General features: G+C 38.3%; 1 protein-coding gene across 4 annotated transcripts in view; it reads left to right on the top strand.

Annotated features, from left to right (window-relative positions):
- Positions 1-1,158: 1,158 nt before the first annotated feature.
- tab2 (TGF-beta activated kinase 1 (MAP3K7) binding protein 2) overlaps positions 1,159-8,100 on the top strand; it is a 52,920-nt gene continuing 45,978 nt past the window's right edge. For all 4 annotated transcript variants that reach the window (XM_042503193.1, XM_042503195.1, XM_042503194.1 and 1 more), the window contains exon 1: positions 1,159-1,518. The gene's annotated coding sequence lies outside the window, so the exon portion shown is untranslated. The remainder of the gene's footprint in view (positions 1,519-8,100) is intronic.

The raw sequence follows: 8,100 nt of genomic DNA, 5'->3' as shown, positions 1-8,100 counted from the left end.
CAACAGCAGCCGAATTGTTGTGAATGTGATATATATACTTCAAATATCCCAATAAATTGATTTAAAAAAAATGAATTGAAAAAAGTTCTCTAAAATCATTAGAAAATGTAATCATAATCATAAAAAAACTAAGAAACTAAACAAATTGCTTTTATTATTACTACCAGTTCCAGTATTGCACCGTCCTGAAGCTCTGCTCGTGGTTTGTCCAGTTGCTGTTGCAGTACCCCAGCAGAACATGGCTCATGGGCATATTCAACTAATAATATAATGTCTTTATGAAATGGTGCAGGAATGACTGCTATAAACAGGAAATGAGTTAGCATTTTAGCACTTGAGTGGTCAGAAGAGTAGAAAAGATTTTACAGTTACAAGCTTTACTGCCTCTGTGGCATTGTTAAGTCATGTGATTATGGTGTAGTTTGGTTATAGCATTATATACACTTTCTACCTCTGGCGATTGCTTCAGAAATCATTATAGTAGTGTTCATTTGTGATGATTATCTTGCTGATCTTGCTGCTCATGAACATTTATTTGTCACACAGATTATTTTCTGAAAAAATCCTAAATCCAAAGGAAAAATCCTGTTGCTTTTCTGATAAAGTAAAAAGGGGGACACTAACTTATGCACCAGCCTACAAAACAAACAAACAAACAAAAACCTTATCTGCAGGACTTTTCTGGTAGGTAGGTTTATTGCATGCTTGTATAGTAGTGTATGGCTGTACTTGATTACAATAAATGACACAACATACTAGGAAATTAGTTTTCAAATTTAGAATTGTTTTCTGTTTATGTGGGTGTGGGTGTTTTGGGGGGGGGCACCAGAAGATTTGGCCCCCCCGCCTTATGTTGACTCAGTGTTGGCTACGGCCCTGCTTAAAACTATCTTCAGGACTGCTGATCTGACCTCTGGCCTTCAACCTCTTTGTGAAGACAAAATGAACATGAAACAAACAATCCATGTATTGATGTAAATAATAATACGTAATAATAATACTAATAAAAATAATATAAGTCTGGTTTTGTTCCTCTCTTTCTGCATCCTCTGCAGCAGCAGCAATCACTCCTCTCCCCCCCCCTCAGCACAACTTTGGGGAAACTAAAAAAAAAGGAAAAAAAAGAAAACAGCTCTTCCTCTCGCGATAGTAGCTTGCTTATGCAGCCGCCATATTCTGTGACAGTATTTTGATTCGTATCTGCTGGAAGTGAGGAAAAAGAGAAAAGTGAAGGGCTGTCGAGGGGAGGGGGGGGCTGAAGAAGAGGAGCTGTCAAAAAGTTATTCCCGAGTCTCTGTCAAACGGCGGAGAGCCGAGGCTCGGTATCCCTCCCCCTGACGCTATTTCGAGGACACACAAGGCCCGGGGCCTCGGTGCAGTTGGCTCTTCGTCTGCCTGGTAGTAGCTGGACTGCTCTCGGCTTCTCCTCTCCCAGCTCCGCGGCCCTCTGGAGGTCCGGCGGCGGTGTCGGGTGTTGAAGGCGGCCCGGGGAGCGGCGGCGGCAGCGGAGACGGAAAGGTAAGTTACTTTAAGTTAACTTTGGCCAGTTAGCAACAGCCGGAAGAAATGCAGTTTTTAAAGCGTTATTGTGAAATATAAAAGCACTTTAGTGTCATGTGAGATAAGCGCTTTTATATAGCGCCTCATTCCGTTTGAAAGAAAACGGAGAGAAAAAGTTTTCAGATGTGGAAAAAGTTTTTGTCTACAGCAAGCAGCTAGCTTAGCTGGCTAACTTAAAGTGTTTGGAGGCTGTTGCCGTCTCGGCCGAGTTGGCAAACCACTGTCTTAATCCGAAAGCACATTCGGTAACTTTAACCATAAGTCCAGTTTAATATGAATATCTGAAAATAGATATTATGGGTGTTTTTATTTTAGCATAACTCTGGCTGACGCTACATGTTTTGTAGCCCATGTTAGGCTACTTTTTCCATTGAGCTCTCCTTTGAAACGTCGCAAGACTTGTCGTGGATGGAAACGTTAAATCAGAAAATTATAGCTTCACTTCGCTTCATATACGCAGTATTTTGTCTCCATCGAGCCTCAAAATAAAGCCGTTACACCTCAATTAATTGCTTATTCATTTGCTATCACGCCGAAACGATTTTTGGTGTAATATTGAAAGTTTTGATAAGTAGCTTGCTACTTTGGTACATGCTAATTGTGTGTCCACGTTAGTGAATTTACAACACACAACGTTACATGTAAGTGTTCCTGTAATATTCAACATATGTTTCCTGTCATTTTCATAATAACGTGATGTAAAGAGAGCACAATAGTTGCACAACTGTGGCCATGATGAACCACAGGAGACACACAAAGCCCAACACTGTGTTTGGTTGTTTTTGAGAAATCAGGTGATGAGTGAGTCACTTCACCTGCTTGATAACTTTGTCTTACTGCATGGATCAGGTGTTTCAGGTCAGTGGTGATGGAAACTTATAAGGAGGGGTGGGTCTGAGCCTTTGACAGCCAAAATGACAGCACAGATGTTGTTTGTTTACTTGGTATAGTTAAAAAGATAACTTGACCTATATTGATTTTGCATTTTCTCTCTGGTTGTATTTATTCTTGTGAAGTCACTTAAGGTGCCCGGATGGACTGGTGGGGACAGGTTTCAGCATTTGACCTATTTATTAAGGTTGTATTTTTGTTTTTGAGAGTAGAGTCATGTAACTGGAAACCCAGAACACGGTTGAGTGATTTTAAACAAATCTGTAGGTTCACTCATTCACAGACGATCGTTGAGATGTTTGGCGGCTTTGTTTCTTCTCGCTATTGTCATGCAGTCTAAATTGTATTTAACCCGCTGATTGCAGCCAAATGTAACACAAATGTAACAGTTTGTTAACAGGGGTGGAGGAAAAATTGATACAGCATAGATTTTTGTGAGGCAATATTGTATCGATACACTGTTCCAACAAGTATCCATTTTTAATCATTATATAACTATGAATATTATAAAGACAAATTAAACTTTTGGTAGCCTATTATAGAATAATAAAATCAATAGCTTTTTCAGTCCGCTAGAAACAGTCCTGTCAACAGAGTGATTTGCCATGAGAACAGAACAGGCTGAAAACTTTGTTAATAAATCACACAGATGTTAAAAAAGTTCTCCTTTGGGGACATAATTTGCAGTTGAAAAAAGGTAATGAATGGAAATGTATTGCAGTTTATGTTATCGCAATACCCAACGTATCCCAGCATGTTTGCAGTGATGTACTGATTTCAAGGTATACTGTGGTATGAAAACCGGCGGTTATCCTGTGTACGTTTGCTTAACTACGTTATTGTCCAAAAAAAACGAAGAAACTGGGTGGAAAAATCTCATCTTTGTTTCAGTTATTTTCACAAAGGAGACTTTTTACACATACTTTAACATCAAAAATAGTTATTAATTTCAATTTAAGTATTTAAACGGACACATTTTTGTTTTTTAAAATAACATAATCCTTCTGTTGTAATTCCTTCAAGGATCATTGTAATTGATAATAATTATAATATCGTAAATCGACATACCGTCGTATTTTCTGGGACGTTCGTTGTACCATAAAGTAGTGCCACTTAAGTATCATGATAATATTGTATTGTGGGGCCTCTGGTGATTCCCCCTCCTTTATCATGACTGGTATTTTAATATCTCTGTAATTGCAGTGTGTGGTTACGACACCTCTTTCAATTCATGGTAGTGTTTGGCTGTTTGCGGTGGTCTACTTGGCACGGTGAAAACCCCTCTGGGTGTGTTGAGATTGTGTTTCTCCATGTTGTATCACTTAAGGCTGGTCTTCATATTAACACAAGTCAAGTGATGCGAAACGCTGGTTGTGTCTGAAAAGTCAACTCTTAAAAGTCTGTTTTGCAGGTTATCAACCTCTGTCCAATTTATGTTTTTATTCTAAATCTGACTGATAAAAAATGGAATTACTCTTTGAAATCCTGAATTGACTTTTGTAATGAAAAGGTAGATTTTCCACTGTTGCGTAGTTAAAAATCTCGCATTCAGATAACACCTGGTGATTGTGTTTTTGACCAGCTTCTCTGCTTCCAGTTTGTTCACAACTCCTCAGAATCACTTCTCTCTCTGCCTCTAAACACCTCCAATCCAACCTGTGTTGTCATAGCTAGACCGTAAGAGTGTATATCATTCATTAGCAGCTTGTGCCTGTCTTGACTTGCAGTCAACATTGCACTTCCTGACCAATAAGCTGCCATGGCCAACTGTTTATAGGTGCAGACCCCTAACTGAAACCATGTGTGCCTGTAGCAGGGCAAATATGTTGCTAGGAGGCCGTGCTCATTTGCCACTCTTTGGAAACTCTGCAACGAACGCTCACAGAGCCTGTATGATGAGTGCTAAATCAGGATTTTGGTGCGGATCATGTGCTTTTAGAGAACAGCAGGCATCTAATTGCTGTGTTTGGATGTAATTTGGCATAAGCTAACAGGCTAAATCAACACGGCACAGTTTATAGATCTAAACTTGCAGTGTGTTTCTTAAGATGCTTCGATCCTTGTTGACAGAGGCGAAGAATTGGGCTCACTTGCAGTGTTTGCTTTTATACAATAAACAAGCAGGACGAGCACTTGTGTTGAAAAACTTTTACAACAAGCTGAGGTTGTGGCATGTTGTCACGAGCTCCGTGCCAATGCTCAAATCTTCTTTCCAGAAAAACCTGTTTCCTGATTTATCATTTGCAGTTTGCACAACAACTTATCACCATTCAGAGCAAAGGGTGGGGGTGTGTAGATTTTCCCCTTTCACAAGGGAAACGATAATTACTATATATGAGTGTGTTTGGATGGAGAACAAATGCTTGTTGTTTGTGCAGAGTCAGTTTAACCCAGGAAACGATATTGGCTTACCTTTCTCTTTCTGTGTGTGTCACAACAGATTCTCCGAAAGAGGCTGCAGACTGAATCATGTTCTTTCAGGCAGCTCACTGATCTGTCCACATGTGTGTTTATACACTGTGTGTTTTCTTCAGAGTAAAAGTGTCAGGGTACGAGCTACAAGTCGTAGGTGGAAGGGAAGGATCCATCACATTATGCCCATTGCTGCAGACTCAGGAAGAGGGCTTGGTGTTTTTAACCCTCCCCCACTCCAGTGTGTGGCTGTCAGGAAGAGAGGCTCTTATTGAAGCCCCCTCCCCCTGTCGAGCTCTCCTGACTTCTCCGCTTTAAATGGAGTCCTCCATTACACATGCTGCTCGTGGTCCTCTCCAGTTCAAGGGTTAAATTGCATGCATCGGGGCTGACACTGCACAGTCCACTACACCTCTAACTGTCGCCTGCTCAGCGCTTGTTAATTCTGCAGAGTGCATGTAGTAGGGTTTGCCACTTTTGCAGCAGCCTTTTAAATTGTGATTGCACAAAATCATTTGAAGTTCAATCATCTGTTGCAATGTGTAGTTTTGCATGATTAGGCTTTATTTGGACATGATAAAGTTGCATTAATTGGGGTTTTTTGGGCCACTTGAGGCAGAAGAACTCCTTAACAAGTGGACAAACCCACAGCCTTGACAAATTCTGGAGTTATAATTGCCTGTTGTTTACACATCCTGCAAACACTGCACAAGCATTCATTTGGAGTTGTGTTTCTGGCCACCTGATATATACAAGCCCAATGTTACTTCTCATATAAGCTCTGGGCTGGTCTCCGTAAACCCCTGTGAGTAACATCTGGGTCTTTAGTGGAAATAAGCTTGATTTTCTTTTTTTTTTTTTTGACCAGCTTGTCTTTAACTAATGCTGAGCTACATTTACCTTGAAAGTCAGAATTGGGAATGACAGTTGGGAATCACAACCTCGTTCCAGTACAAGTAGTCAGAAAACCAAGATATTGTTAGCAATACCACTTCTAGTCAGGTAAGCCGTTGTCACCAATACCAGTTTAAAACAGCGCATTGCACTGTGTTTTGTACATACAAACATTGTAACAATGCGTCGACAGATAGAAGTTGGATGGACTGTGTTTACAGCCGTTTTAATGAGAAACAAATAAGACAGAATTGCTATTTAACAGCTTCCACCACCTTTCAGCGGCATTCCTCTCACTTGAAATTGTGGACTGCTGTGCAGTATTTGTTATGAATGTGTTGAAATTTATATATTACAAAAAGTAATCTTTCTTTAAAGCTAATGTAAAGTTAAGTGACTGTACTAAATTTATTATTTATTAGTTTATTAAAGTAATCAATTGGTAAAATGCAGAAAATATTTTTTATTTAATCAGCTATTTTGCTCATGTATTTTGTTAAATAATCTACCTTAAAGTTCTTGTTAAAAATTATTTCATGGTGCAAACTTGGCATACATAACATCATGTGCCTCATTTTTAGTTCAGAAAGCCTCCAGAGGCGTATAGTTTTGCTTATATCGACTTATATTGTATATAATTTTAAAGTGTAAAGTGAAAGGACAGTACCACTGTGCAGGAGGGACCTTGAGCTAAATGACTGCTCAGTTGTCTTTAGCTGGCATTTCAAAGCATAATGTGTGACATCATATGTAATGTTAAATAAGCAAAATGTAACAATTTAACTATGAAGAGCATGTAGCTCAAAACATCACCTTTTTGGTAATTGAGTAAAATATTTATCGGAGCATAGTCTAGTGTATGGACTTTGTTTTTCTAATATTTGAAATGTAAAGATTAAAATTAAAAATAGAATTTAAAAAAATGTGAAGCCTCCCAGAAATTAATTTAATATTGTAACTCAAATAGTGCACTCAAATATCATATTTTAAAAGTATTATTGTTACTATCTAGTATTTGGTAAGTATGTTGGTATGAAAACCCGCTTTTTGAAATTTAACCAATGTGGTTTCCAGTATCGTAAGTACATGTCTTGCATTTGTAACAAATCAAATTGCTGGAGAATCAGTCTAAACTTTAGCGATAGACATACATGCATGAATAGGTGCAGCTTCACTCTATCAGTACAGCCACCACGTTGACGCATCACTGCAGTGAACAGAAGCGGCCAATGCAGCATCTATGCGTATATATCGATGTGTAATGGGCAGGTAGCCTATCTGGTTTAGTATAGCTTGGTTGCTTCAGATATCAGCCTGTGACTAAAAACAGGGTTAAGCTGAGTGGTGAGACTGAATTATGCAGTACATTTTTGGCCTGTGAAACCGAAACAGCTAAATAAGGCTAAAAAGCTCCATAAAGTCAAAGGGCTGCTTTATAATGATCATATCTGACACTTTAAGAAAACCTTTTTTGATTGGTGAAGCTAAAAATATAACTTTTATGCTACTTAGAAAATACAGATGATTCATTGATAGTGTACGAAAGATAAGTCATGAGTAAAAATATAACCAAAAAACTGCACATTTGTATAACTGTACGTTTCTGATACTTTCTGATATTGTTTGTGCTCTAATGTACTGAAATTCTATACCCAACCATAAGGTTGACATTTATTTAGCAGATGTGATAACGAGCCAGGATTTCAATGCTAGACTGACTGCCTGCATACGTGGGTGTTGTGGTAACGTACAGATTAGGTAATACAGACAGGGAAACAAACATCTACTGTATGTAGATTAGGTAATGTCTGATAAAAAGTAAAGTTTTAGATCATAAAGGTGATATATCATAGAAGAGAGCCCCAGGTCATTTCTGTCATTGTAAAAATGACCTGTCTCAACACATGTGTACGGTCTCCCATTTGCTTGATCTGGAAAATAAAGAGAAGTGCCACTGACAGTTTCCATTTCAGTTGCAGGGCACAGTTATGGCTCTTGTGATTATACGACTTGGAAGATCTAGTTTAATGACACTGAGGTGTTCATATATATATATATATTTGTAACTCTGTTTTTATTGGTTTATGTGAATGAATAAAAACAAAATACACAACCAAATGAACATGAAGACCTTGCAAACATAGAAAGAGGACATCTTTTAAAATCAATTAATAACAAGATAAACTAAAAAGATAATTGAATAAATAAAATATAATAGTGGGATAATAGGTGGGAAATAGAAAAAGGGGGGTTTATTAAATAAATAAAAGCAATGAAATAACGTAAGGGTAGGATGGTAAACAAAAAGATATGTTCTGTAGACATGGGTAGTGGATGATTTGA

Source organism: Plectropomus leopardus, chromosome 16, assembly GCF_008729295.1.
Source record: "Plectropomus leopardus isolate mb chromosome 16, YSFRI_Pleo_2.0, whole genome shotgun sequence".
In the NCBI taxonomy this organism is placed as follows: Eukaryota; Metazoa; Chordata; class Actinopteri; order Perciformes; family Serranidae; genus Plectropomus; species Plectropomus leopardus.
This window is presented reverse-complemented; position numbering and strand designations above follow the sequence as displayed.